This window comes from Aptenodytes forsteri, unplaced genomic scaffold, assembly GCF_000699145.1.
Source record: "Aptenodytes forsteri isolate BGI_AS27 unplaced genomic scaffold, ASM69914v1 Scaffold5, whole genome shotgun sequence".
Lineage (NCBI taxonomy): Eukaryota > Metazoa > Chordata > Aves > Sphenisciformes > Spheniscidae > Aptenodytes > Aptenodytes forsteri.
The window spans coordinates 4978-18878 of record NW_008795672.1 but is presented as its reverse complement, the minus strand read 5'-3'; positions in this window follow the sequence as shown (position 1 = coordinate 18878).

The window sequence follows — 13901 nt, the reverse complement described above, 5'->3', positions numbered from 1 at the left end:
AGTGTTGTTTTTTTTTTTTTTTTTTTTTTTTTTTTCTTTTTCCTCTCTCTACTTCAGCACAGCAGAGCTTCCCCCAAGTGGAATTCAAGAGATTACCCTATGTTAGCACAAATTCTTGACTTCTGAGGCTGGGCAATATTGCATATAATATGTCATAAATACTCGAAAGTCAGCTTGGCATTTGGAGAGGAATACAGTTGGTCATCAAAGTATTAATCTCTATCGCAGGTCATCAGAAGATACTTTCCACAGTTAACTGACAGAGACAAAAAGTGTATCATATCAGCTTGAACTTTAACTGTGAAATTCAAGTGTTTGGGAGGAAATTTCCTCCGGGACAGGGTAGACATACAGCCCCCTTTAATCCCCGGGCTGAACTGTTGTATGATACTGAAGGAAGAACGTGCCGGGATAGCTGCACTGCAATGGTGGCAGCACTGGCATTGCTTTTGAAGCATCGCACTGGGTTTTGCCACAGGGATGGGAGATCCGCTTCCAGTGACACAGAAGACAAAATGTAAATCCAGATTTCAAAGTGTACACAGATGTGGAATTCCTGCAGCACGCGCTGAGATCAAGGAGGGGACAGAAGGGTGGCAAAAAAATCTCATCCAACTTGCTTGCAGGTTAGGCTTTTCTAGAAGTGGAGAGAAAAATATGACAAAGAATATTCAGCCTTTAATTACTCTGACTTGAAATATATTTTTAAATCTCTTGGAAGGAATAGGAGAGTTTAAGACTAGAAGAGATTACTGTAATAGTTTACTGTTACCTGTATTTTATAAATGCAGGCTTAATATTTATGTGCTGCCTTACCATGTCCCAAACCTCCAAAATCTCCCTAACTTTATCATAATGTTATTTCTGGACTTGGCGCGTATGTGAAATCAAAAGTAGAAAAATTCCTTTAGAGTGTGGATGAAAACTCAGACTGTGGGTGTGGATATATAATAACCTTAGCTATGACTGTGATATTAAATATCCACCAGTAAAGCGTTTGTGTGGCTTTGGCTGGATCTTCGAGCAAGATGTGCGAATGTAAGTGCTAGACTGTACTGTTCCCGACAAACTGTGACTGTCTGCTCAGCAAACTTACATTGTCACAACAATAATCTGCAAAATAACGGAGGCTAATTTCAGTATAACTCTGGGAGTTTCCGTGTCATCAGCGACATATGCTTGATGCCTAATGCTACCATATAAATGCCTAATGCTTTGATCCTAAAACGTTTTAAAGCTTTTATTTTCTATAGCTACTGCAGGCTGACAAGACGCACTGTGGCAGCAACAGGAGAGTGTTGGCACTGGTCTAAGGAGACGAAGAGGGGCTGGAGAAAGGTGAATGACTAGAAACTAGGAAATTCATGGCCCTTTCGAGGGCTAAGGGTTCAAGTCCCTTTTCTGGTTGCTTTGTGAGGGCTATTAAATTGTAATGCCAAACCCTTTTTCATCAGCAGCCTAAAAGCAACAAATGTTTGAGTATTGCAGGTTATTTAGACAATTGCTTCCTAGTTCATAACTGCTTAAGCACCAGCCACAAGGCAAATGCAAAGTCATGCTCACCCAGCTGGAAATATATCCTGTGACTGGAGCATCTGATCAACAAGGTTTATGTTTGAGATTTAGCGTCTTGAATTTGAGTTGCTTTCAAAGCAGTTGCAGGAATTAAGCAGAAGTGATTTCTAATGAGGAACTGCAATTGGTTCCTTGCTCCCTGGCAAACTGAAAAAGACACAAAATCAATCAAAACTCAGTGTAAATTATTCATCTGACTTTACTATGAGTTTAGCAAAAAACCCAACCTGGCAGCATAAAAGGCCCTTCGTTCTGAGGGGCAGCAGAGCCCAGCTCAGGAGCCTAAAAAACAAACGGGGCTGTAGAAGGCACTGCTGAGCAGCCTCCTCCAGTTTGTGTCTCGGGTCCCTTTGCTCTAGCCACATTCCTGCTAGATAGACGTTTGCAATTTTCCAGGCTCTGCAGGGAATATTGGCAGAGCATTTAAATGCGGGGAAAAGAGCCGGTGCAGGTAACATCAACATTTCACACCCAGTCTTAAAATCCAAGGTACCATTTTGGATTAAGAGAATAATGAATCTTTCAGATGAACAAATGTTCAAATCCTGGAGCAATAAGCTAGTGAGACGGAGGTTTAATGAACTCTTTACAGGTGGTTTTTCAGCTGGTGTAAATTGGCACAGCTAGCCCTGGCTTTATATAAATATACAGTAATGATCTCTTCCTCTTCTGTTGGGAAGCTTTTATCCTCAAAAGCTATGTTCCACGCAGATTATCTTGATCGTTTTTTCCCCATTTTAAGATATAGGCCCTGGCCTCTATATTTAACTAGCATTATCTATCAGAAAATAAGGCAGTACTTTTTAAGGGTAGCTCATGCATTGAACTCAGCTGTCAAAGCTATTCATGCTGCCTTGGGTAATTGGCTACTCACAAATCTTTATCTAAAGTATAAAGGTAAATAACTATTAAAAACCCTAACCTAAACTGAAGCAGTAAGTTATCCCACAAATTCCTTTTACTGCTCTGTTTTGCTTGGATTTGCTCAACCCATAAATCAGAGCTGAACAAGAAGTTGGCAGAATGACGGCCACAAGGATCTTTATGAGGTCTATAGCCATAAATTTCAAAGCTGAAGAGGCTGAACCAGTAACTGTCTGAGCTCTCTTTGCCACACAGTTCACATGCTCGCTCACTTCTGCCAGCTTCCTCAGTGTTAGATGAAAGGGATTCTGCCTCACTTTCTAAAAACTTGTATAATTGTTTTGGGTTTAGTTTTTTAAACGTGGGAGGGTGGGAGGAGGTTGATGGGTGCACGGCTTTCTCTGCAGCGAGCAGTGGTTAGAGCAACCACTCAAACCACAGGAAGGCAGGATTTGCCTTCCTCTTGAGCCCGTGTGGTTTGGACTCACGTGCCCAGAAAAGTGCTGGGAAGCAGGGCTGTTAAAGAAATCCAAGTTTTACGGACCAGGAAGAGCAAAAGAAATGATGGCTGAAAGAAGAACTGCGGGGAGGTTTCAAGAAATAATCCTTGGGTCAGGAACTGAAAGTCAGGACAAGGGCCTTGCTGGACTGAGCCTCCTGTCTCCTGATGAACATTTACAGGGATCGTCCTGTCCCCCAAACTGTTAAACCTAGGGGAAGCAAACATTTAGGTTTTAAATAATTTGACGCAGCTAAGTTAGTGGTTCCGACTCTGAAAGCTGCTGGTTTACTTTATCACTCAGTAAGCTTGGTCCTCGCCCATTACGAATCTGATTAAAATCCATGCCCTGGAGTCTGACAAACCAAGCGATAAAATCCTGGGGCAATAGGGATTGCCTTCTAAAGTTAACTCTAGCTCCTGGGTGCTGTTTCAACCTGCAAGGCAGATGAAATCTATGAAATAAAGATTTGCTTATCTCTGTCTGCCTTCCTGTCCTTACTGCCGTTGGCTAAATGCGTTGGTCTGCTCATGGAGTTATGCTGCACAAGTAACATCGTGGACTATGTTATTTATTCGCCTCTGGGTCCAATTCTCAAACTGCAACAGTCCTATATATGTGTGGCGTAGCTTTGGTCCGAATAAAATGTATTGATTTTTTTATCTGAGTACCGTAGAAATGTACAATACAACACTGCCAAGATTTACGGCACCTAGCTCAATAGCTGGATTGAGGATAGTTGCAGGTAGGAGTAAGTCCTTGCTGGAATATTCCTGCATTTTTTAAATACTGCATTGTGCCTGTTTTCTCTGTTACGGAAGTAGGTCAAGGAGTTTGTTTTCTGGCATTTTCCCCCCTGTATCTATCTGTTATATCTTTGCAGTCAAACTCTTCTTTAAAGTACAGGCCAATTAAAAATTCAGGTCTTTTGTTCTTATACTACACCAACATTTGGAAAGCACCGTTTGGGGACTAAGTCCTGAACATGTATTTCAATAATGTCGCTTGAAGACAAACTTCAGAAAACTCATGTTTTTCTGGACCTGGAGTGCCTTTTTCTTTACTGCTGCTGTTCTGTAAATGCTGGGGTTTTTTATTTGTGTCTTGCAGTTAAGCAAAACATTACCATTTATACTAGTAATAGCAGATTCTTAGACAAATTCACCTAATTTAGCCAACAAACATTTTGTAATACCCACAGAGAGGATAAAATAACCGGATTTTCCCATTTATATAATAGGGTTGGATTTTGCCTCCCAGTATTCTAAATACATTCTCCTCAGAGGGAGACTATATTCTAGATTTCAGTGAAATTGTGACACTGGCTCTTTCAAACCTGCTTGACACCAGTTTACAGTCTTTCTTGTTGCTGACTTGGAACAGTCTAGACCGTGGTTCCTAATCTTGGTCATGGTCTCCAAATTCTTCTGTGATGTAAGTAAGGGTGTTTATTTGTTCATGTCTTTCCCATGCCACATATATGCTGTGTAACGTATAGCATTATATTAGTGTTAAGCATAAATTATGTGAGTTACTGTAGCTAAAGCGTGAGAAGGAGCAGCTGGTATTTAACTTCCTCACATTCCTCTGTCCTAAATGTAGAAAAGCTAAAACCTTTTACACACAGTCTTTCCCTGTCTGTCAGGTACTTTTGGCTTAGGTTCTGCGTTTTTCCTTGTGTTTGGGCGTTGAATCCCCTAAGCCTGTTCAGTCTGTATGATCTGTTATTTCTGCTAGCTGTACTCCCTAATACAGATTGCTCAGAAATTCTTGAGCAATCCCCTGTATAAAGCCGATGCCCATCAACACCTGAAACGTGTTGCCCTTCTTTCTCGAGGTATAAATCCTTTTTAAAGCTATTTTGCCATTTATTTTCCCTGTGTGCTTGTTCCACTATAGATCTGCTATTCGTCCTCTTCTCCAAGTCACGTCAGGTGGAGCTTTTGCTCTTGCAGCTCAAATATCAGCAAAGCAATCCTGTGCTGTGGTCTCAGTCTCCAGCTCTGTTACAAATTCCTCTGTGAACTTGGCCAAATCACTTCATCTTTCAGCGTCCCATTTGTAAGCTGTGAAAGGGCATCTGACAAATGGGAGACTCCTTTTTATCATTGTGCTTTTTACCTTTTCAAAACAGCATGCGTTACCTTTGCTAAATTATAAGCTATATTTTATCTGTTTAAAAACAGTAATCGTGGCCTAAAATTGCTTGTGACCTTCAAATTCTCCTGTAATACGGTGCAGTGGGACAGGTCAAAACTGCTCATTGGTTTTGTAGAATTTTCTGTAAATTTAAGTCTCATGTTTACTTCCTTGGGTTATTTTAATTTTCTTTTCTTTGTTTTTCATGAACGATAGAACTAATGCAAATCATATGGGGGCGTTCTGTGGATCGGTATTGCTGCCAGTGCCACCACGCTGCAGCTTCCCTGGACGGTGCTGTACGTCTCTCTTCCCCACCATTCAATTCAGAGTATTCACGGGTGCGCCGAACAGAATGCAGTGTTGTCAGAAAGAAAGGTGAGTCATGACCAGCTATCTGTGCCGTGGTTCCCATCTGCAAAGTGAGTAGAAAATTGTTTCTTCCCCCCTATTCTTTGACAGTATTGCGAATGTTTGAAGTGGGATGAGGTTTTTGGTTAGTTGGTTAGTGGTTGGTTTTTTTGCTTGCAACAGTTTCACTGATCTTAAAAGAGGCTTGTGCACATACAGGACTGTAGGAGAAGGACTCCCTTACTCTGTCCTAATGCAGTCCCTGCACAACGGGTTGTTAAAAATCCCTCATTGCTTTATATCCTATCTAAAACTAATTTTATTTATTTTTTAATTTAGTCCCTTTATGGCAGCAGCTGGTGTTATCTGTGGACATGCATTACCTTTTTAGCTCCCTCTCTCCTGGATTTAAATTGACTTTCCTTTATTTGACACATGCTTTTTTTTCAGCAAGCCCTATTTACCTGTCACCCCAGAGCATGCGCCGCAATGGCCCAATTTCAGGTCCCTGAATAGGGGAGCAGCCATTTGATGGGCATGGGGAGTGCCACACAGGCTTGGGAGCTCTTAAGGGAGACTTCAATGTTTACATCAAAGAGACTCTATCTAGCCTCACCTTCCTCAAAAGAATTAATTTAACATTTTCTATGTAGAAGGAAATTTTGAACAACTTCTAAAGGCTGGTGAGGGTGGGGTGATACATTTTTTTGTTCCTGTAGAAGTATCAGGAATGCCGTTACATCCTTTTCCCTGTAAACATGTACTGAGTGTTGGATGCTGATTTGTGACACTTGACCCCACAGCCTCCGCTGAGCTGTTTAAGGGAATGCCCATGTGGACACATCCAGTGTAGAGGAGAAAACGTACTCTGGCTCCTCAGATTGAGGTGGAGGCTGGCTCGCAAGTAACCGCGGCAACCAAGCATCAAGGCATGTACATACCAAAAAATAAAAAAGCCCAAATACACTACAACATACATGAACGCTCCAGCTCATTTGGAGAGCTGTCCCTCGGTTTTGTTCCTTATGGATGTTGACAGCTGTGGCTATGATGTGTAGCTAGGAATATTTTTCCCTGCTCTATCCGCTGCATCAGCAGCAAAAATAGTTCCCGGTGGTAAATGTAATGGCTTCCAATTAAAAGGGGATATTTGAATTTCAAGTTGGAGAAACACTGAAGACAATTTTGTATTCACCTTAAAAAGTTTCATCTATCACACACTTCTAAAACCTGTGCTCACATCAATATTTATAATATTCAGCTCTGTGTTTTCACAAAAGAGCCATTAATACAACGTATCAACTCTGGTGACAAGTTACATTTTATTGCTGTCAACAAACAAAGATGTTCTTTCTTTCTCTGCAAACTCCTCTTTTTTTTTTTTTTTTTAATCGATCATCAGGTTTGAGTGTTGAAGGATATGTATGGATGCGCTTTCCAATATTTTCTAGAAGGGTACTAGGGAGGTGTCAGAGTGAGCTCACAGAACCTTATGGAAGACACTGGTTAATATTTTCCCATGAGAATAAATAAAGGTTTTGGGGTAAGTTCTTTGCTTGGGATGGAAACAATCCAATTTCTAAAGGGGACCAGGGAACCAGTACCCCCATTCAGAAGGGGAAAGTCTCTGAAATAAATACTTAGTTTTGAAAACACCTCACACCTCAGAATATTGATCTCTGCACCGTTGTTCTGATGTAAAAAGATTTGTACTTTTTACTAGTGTAAAGGGGGCAGGGAACAGATCTAAGTCGTAGTGCTTGTTAATCTCCTGTCACCTTACCACGTTACGTGATTTAGGCACTTCATACTTTGAGTTATCACTGTCTTGCTCAGGTGGGTGTCCCTTGATGAGCATTGCCCCCTGAGAGCAGGTCAGCTCTGCTGCAACGCCTTACACCTCTCTTCACCTCTCACCTCTGCGACTTTATGCAAGATCTGATAGGAAACCTCTGCCAAAAACACTGGCAGCACCTCGCTGACTTCAGAGTTTGGATCCGCTGTATGAATGACGTCACTGTTTATTTTTCTTCCCATGCTAATTAGTCTCCTAAGAGGGGTATCAGTGTCTATAGAAGTAAGAAATTTGGTGTAAGTGGCTCTACGAAACCGGTTTAAAAAAAGTTACTCGTGTGGGTTGGGACAAGTAGGCTTCAATCATTTTAGTTAGATTTAAGCAGCAGTAGGAAAAAAATAGAAGTATAAGAAAATATGAACTAAAAACTGTCAGCTCTCCAGCTAGTTAATTGAACTTATAACTGTATAATGATCACCTGCTAATACTCAATTTTTAAAACCACTTAAAGTCCGACAAACTAGCTCAGTTCCACAAAACTATCCACTTTAGTCAACTGTGCCTTACTGTTACAGAATTCACTTTTTCAATCCTTGCGCAGCTCTCCAGCTGCCAGAATCGTTACAGCCGGTCAAATGACCTGCACGCACCTGCCGCTATTCCTTAATATGTACTCAGAGGCTCGGTGGGACCGTGGGAGATACGCCTCCAGGACAGACTCTACCACCACGTTCAGTTACATTTTCTTTTTTCTGCCAACAGTATTTATTTCTGCATGCAAAGCAAAGGGATGGTTCGTTTACTTCATTGCTCGTGTTGCCAAAATGATCGTGCTGGTTTTTTCCAGGTTCGTCTCTCACGATCCCGGCTGGGACAGCAGAATTCGAGCTACGCTGTATAATTTCACTTTTTGGTTGAGCCATTTTTGAACTTGGGAGGAACTGAGAGGCGGGGGGAAATCCTTTGGTGTTTTTCTGTTGTTGGTTTTTTTTTCAGATCTGCCTCTGTGTGTGTGTGCTGGTTTTGGAGGTGTCTGTGCTCCTCGTGGGCAGGCATGCTTTTTGTCTGGCTGCATGCTGCGCCAGCATGAGACTGGTTTTAAGCTCTGTCTTTATCTGAATGCTCTCACTGGCTATTGATCATTATTATCAGATGTAAAATGCATTTGCAGCAGCAGATCCTTTGCTCCCCAGCAGCTCATCAGGAAAAAATACTGTCCTTGTATCTATTTTGTCCCATTCCAGTAAAACCGACTGTTGCCATTGGTTCTAGTGAGGTCCAGATGCAGACTTCTGCTTTTAAGGACACATGTAAGTATCTCAGTATCTTTCAGCTTTAAAATGCAAAGAAGAGGCGGCCACAAATGTAACCAAGTTCTGTCAGCCCCTGCTCCCACGGCCTTTCATTTTGTGTCCTCTATCTTGCTGTACTTAAGTTTTTGCGTATATTTAGAGTACCTTTCAGATTTGTTATCCTGAGAATATTTCTGAGCCTCTGTTGAATTTTTGAGCTGATTACACATCTGTTTCTCTAAAAGAAGAGAGTGTCGTCTTTGGTGCTTCACCAGATTCTATTTAGTTGTTCTTTATTAAGATCAGCCCCAGCCAGAAGATAACCCTCAAAGATGCTGCGATCCCTCTCGACCAAGACACATCACATGGCTTGGAAAGAACCTGCTGTAAAGTTCAGTCAGGTAAAACTCTCTCAAAGTTCAGAAGAACCAGCCTACAGTTCAGTTTCAACCAACATCATGAGGTGCAGGATAGGATGTTTGTCAAAATTCATCAGAAGGTTGAGGTTTGCTCAGATCCAAGGTATTTATTTGGACATAGCTCAAGTTTTACGGGTAGATCAGACATCCAAGATTTTCTGGACAGATTTTCCAAGGGAAGGAGTGGGGGGGAGGATTTCATATATTCAAAACACTGCAAGTTGCAGTTAAGATAAATGCAAGGTGGTCTCCTCCTTGTGGTAAAACAGCTCATGCTTTTCATTTTCTACTAATTTAATTTCCTCCGTCATTCTGTCACGTGGTACACTTCTCATATCATCTGGAAAACAAGTGGAGAAGTAAAAACGCACCCAGAGATCAACAAAACTATTCTGACAGCTACACTGATGGGAAAAATAACCACTCTCAGCTATGCTAGCTTATTGGCTGTCTCATTCAAAGGTCATCACTTTGAGTCTCCCTGCAAATTATGCACAGAGCTATGACCAAACTAGGGGGGGGGGAAAATCGAACAAGATTTAAAGCTGGAACTCTTTTCATAATACTCACCAAACCCCAAGATTCAGAAGCTGTCCATATACAAACTATGGAGCGATTGTAATTTGCATAGCCTGGAGACCTAGCCAAAAACATGAGCCGTCATTCTGGCTAGCACAGACTGCAGACATCTCAGCAGCTCAGACGCTCTGGGACACTGTAATCCAACTCCAGTTGACTTGAAATAGGGAGCTGGTGACCTCCCTAAAATCCAGTAGAAATCTCAACCTTACTGAGGTCATTATTATTTTACTTTTATTATTATTAAAAACTCCCACTGAATTTAAAGGGACTGGGATTGTGTAGCCAGTGCCCTATAGGTTGAGACTCATGAATCAAGAAAACAAAAATTTGAAATAACCTAACGACAAAGTAATTTTGAAGATTTTTTGGTGTCTTGCTTTAAAAATGAGAGTGGCTCAAGCTTTGATTCAGGTAGCAAATCCCCTTTTTTTTGTTGTGTGTCAATGCCGTAGCGGTAACTAGACCATGAAGGACAACACTAATTTTAAGGTATATGTGGGTGGAGAAAAATAAACAGATGACGATAATCAACATGTAGCATCATAAACGAATCCAATTTCCTTGGCAACTTCTAGTATGCAGTCTGTGTTTCACTGAGAGTTTTACTTGTAAGCAAGTGGACAGTAGGTACTTATTTGAGATTAAAGTGCTTTTAAGTGAAACCAGTGAGAAACTTTGATCAGATCTCCTTTACGGGTATTTTTTTGTTCTTCCCATTGAACTCTTTCTGTGTCATTGTTTTCACTGGCATGAGGTGGGTATTGCACAGTTAAGCGCTATGGATGCATTTGCTGCTGCTTTGAAAGTAAATCATAACCATTTTATACAACCACAAGGTGCTGCTCGCTGCACCTTTGGCAGCAGCTCTGTTTCATGCTCTAACTTTTCCTGGTTTGGGGAAAACGGAAGGGCTGATGGCTGAGCAGCTGCGCCGGTGCGTGGGACACGTGGAAAGGGAAGTTCAGCCCCAAGTGCTTGTGCTGCAGCACCTACAGCCAGAATGCATCATTGATTTGCCTTGTCTCCTGTGTGGTCATTTTTTTCCTTTGGGAAACTCCTGTATGTGGAATGATCGTTAAATTATGTTAGTTGAAGAGTTACTCACAGCAGAAGAGGTTTTGGTTAAAAATATCTCCCCACCCCACTATAGACCAAAACCAGTTTAAAAGGCACGTAGAAAAGTACTTTCCTTCAGCATTTTGGATATAGCAACCCCTAGAACTAGGCTCTGGTCTGATGTCTTCATCAATCCCTCTACTTCCAAGCATTAAATCATCATGACTGAAGCATCAAAACCTCCTGAGGTTTTAAAAAATAGTAAGTGTTGGGATGTTTAGCTTTTTGCATTCATCATTTCAATCTTTGCATGATATCTGCAAAGATTTTCTTTTTAATAAAAATGGAATTGCTCTGCAGTCCCATGATGTGCAATCCCATGAGTGGTGCTTTCAGTAAGAAAGTAAAATTGCAAGACATTAAAAATCACAAGGAATGACAACAATGAAGTCAGGTTAGAGACTTAATTGGCTTTAATTGGAAAATCATCTGCTGGAAAAAACCAAAAGTAGCTAGACGTACTGCAGGTCACATGGAGAGTGGTTAATGCTTATAATGAGATCAGGACACCACCACAGGGGTGTTTAACCTAAAAGAGCACACATGCGTGTGAAATTGAACATGTGTGCTTTTTACATCTCCACGGATATAAATACAGTTTTCCCTTGTAAAAATTTTTTCAGATGTCTCATGCAATGCTCAGAATGTCTTTAGAACTTCTCCAGACTTTGGGGAGCACTACCATGTTTTTCTTCAGTGAAGGATGAGATTTTTATGCGAAAAGTATATGATTATGTTTGATTCAGCATAAACTTCCGCAGACAGTTGAAGGTTATAATAGCCACTGCTCTCTGGGCGTGAGGCAGAGCAATCAGCAGCAACGTGGCGAGGACCATCCCTCTGGACATTTTTGTTTTCTTATTTTTGATTTGGGGGCTCATTCTTACTTTTTCAAATAGCAGCACAGCAAAAAGGCAGAACTGGGAGGAAGGTCATTACTGGGAGAAAAAAAAACCCTCAACAAAATATACAGCGACTCCTGTATAAAATAGCATTATTTGAATAAAAATGTTTAAAAAACATTCTTTAATGCTAGCACTTCCCTTGCCTTTTCTCTCTGTGGTACTCGAAATACAAATGGAGATAATCCTGTTTCATGTTTGGACACTGCATGATGCTTCACGTTTTGATTTGACCCATTCACAGAAATTGCCTAACTGTAAAATGTAAAGCAGAGAGAGAAATGAGCTAACCGAAGTTTAAGGTTTCATTAGATTAAGAGATTTGGATTTCCACACTCTGTATTTAAAGAGGAGGGAGACTGGGGAGAAACTGTGCCGGGGTGGAAAAAGTTGGTTCACCTCTTAGTATTGGATAAACTTTAGCCGCAGTCAGTACTGTCGTTTGCCAGGAGACAATCTGTTTTATCTGCGTAAACACCCAATTAGAGGAAACCCCCACAAAACTGTTGCTAGAGGGGTTTTTTGGATCAGTATCTGGGTGCGCTTCCAGGGGGACAAATGCCCCCTCTAACACAGTGCAGCACACTTCTCGCTTCAGCAGGTCGGATGCTTTCTGACAACTGCAAACTTGGCACACGGTTTCAAAAGCACTTTTCTGTTGTGTTTGTTGATGGGTAGCAAAATCTCTGCAGGAATTGGGTGTGATTAAAATCACAATAAATTGTGATTATAGAGAACTGTGGATGAGGACTTACAGCTACAATGCGTCTTTGACATAACCAAACGCAAATGAGCAAATGTTGAACAAAGGAGCTTGTGAAGGAAAGGGGGTAGTTTTTTTAGATTCGCCAAGGTACTAATACCAGATCTAATGCCAGCTGCTCATTTTAATATGAGTATTTCATGGTGTGTTAACTCTTAGACTAACCCACTAAAACAGCTACTTTTATACTGTAATTTATATATGACCTTTGTGATCAGAGCATCTGAGAACACACGGAGGTTAATGAATTCTGTCTTTTCTCACCAGTGTGAAGTACTGAAGTAATAATTTATTGTCACAGAAGGGAAAAGAGGGCACCGGTCATGTCCGACGTTTTCATCTATGGCTGAGCTGTGAACTAAACCCAGCTCTCCAGAGCCAGGTTCAGTGCTGAAGCAACTAGGTCATTCTTGCTCTCACTAGCCCACCCATTGGATGAATTACAACATACATTTAAAAGGCATATTCAGGTTGTTTAGGCCAGGATCCGAGTTTTCCTTTGCAAACTCTGACACCAGCTCTCATGGGTGGCTTTGACCTGTTATAATGATTGCCAAAGTTCTGGCTTTTTTTGGAGAAAGTAATGCTTGTGGCACAGGCAGCAAATGTTTTTTCTGGCTTATTCTCTCCTGAAACCATTTTTGTGTTGCGCTATACAAGAGGAAATGCCTCTCATATGACAGATACGGTACTGAAACTACTCAGTGCTGAAACACTTTGCACAACCTTCCCATTGACACTGCGGCTTTGTTAATTTGTGAGAGTATTTCTGAATACAGCGCAGAAAACAGACGGGAAAAGTTCAAATGATTCATCTTGCCTACTCGTAGCTCAGAGCACATGCTCCTCTTAGGTCATTTGAAAGTATCACATCAAGAACGAGAGCATCTCCCATGCTGTCGTCAGACTGGAGTGGTGCAAGACCTACAGGGCTGACGAACTCGCTGAGCAACAGGTCTTCATCTCCCCTTTCATTTTTTTTTCTCCTATTTCTATTTTTCTTTCCATCCCTGCTTCCAACCATCCTTTCATCCTTCTGTCTGTTCCTCTGTCCTTAAGTCCTTCCTTCCTTCCGTTCTTCCCATCTTTCCTTCCATGTGTCCTCCTTCCTTCTGTCCTTACATCAGTTCTTCTATCCTTCCTTCCTACGCTCCATCCTTCCATCCTTCTGTCCATCCATCTGTCCTTCCTTGTGTCCTTCCATCTCTCCTTCTATCATTCCATTCATCCTTCAATCCATCTTTCCATCCGTCCTTCCATCCATTCTGCCTGCCTTCCATCTTTCTGTCCATACTTACGTCCTTCTGTCTGTCCTTCCCTCTATCCTTCCATTCTTCCTTCTGTCCATCCTTTGTTCCTCCTTCCGTCCTTTCATCCATCCTTCTGTCCATGCTTCCATCCCTCTGTCCATTGTTCTGTCTGTCCTTACTTCCCCCATCCTTCCATCCCTCTATTCTACCGTTCTTACATCCTTCCCTCCTTCCTTCTGTCTTTCATTCTGTCTGTCCAGCCTTCCTTCCGGCCTTCCTTCAATCTATCTTTCTTTCCTTCTGTCCATCCTTCTTGCTGTCCATCATTCTTTCCTTCCATCTGTCGATCATTC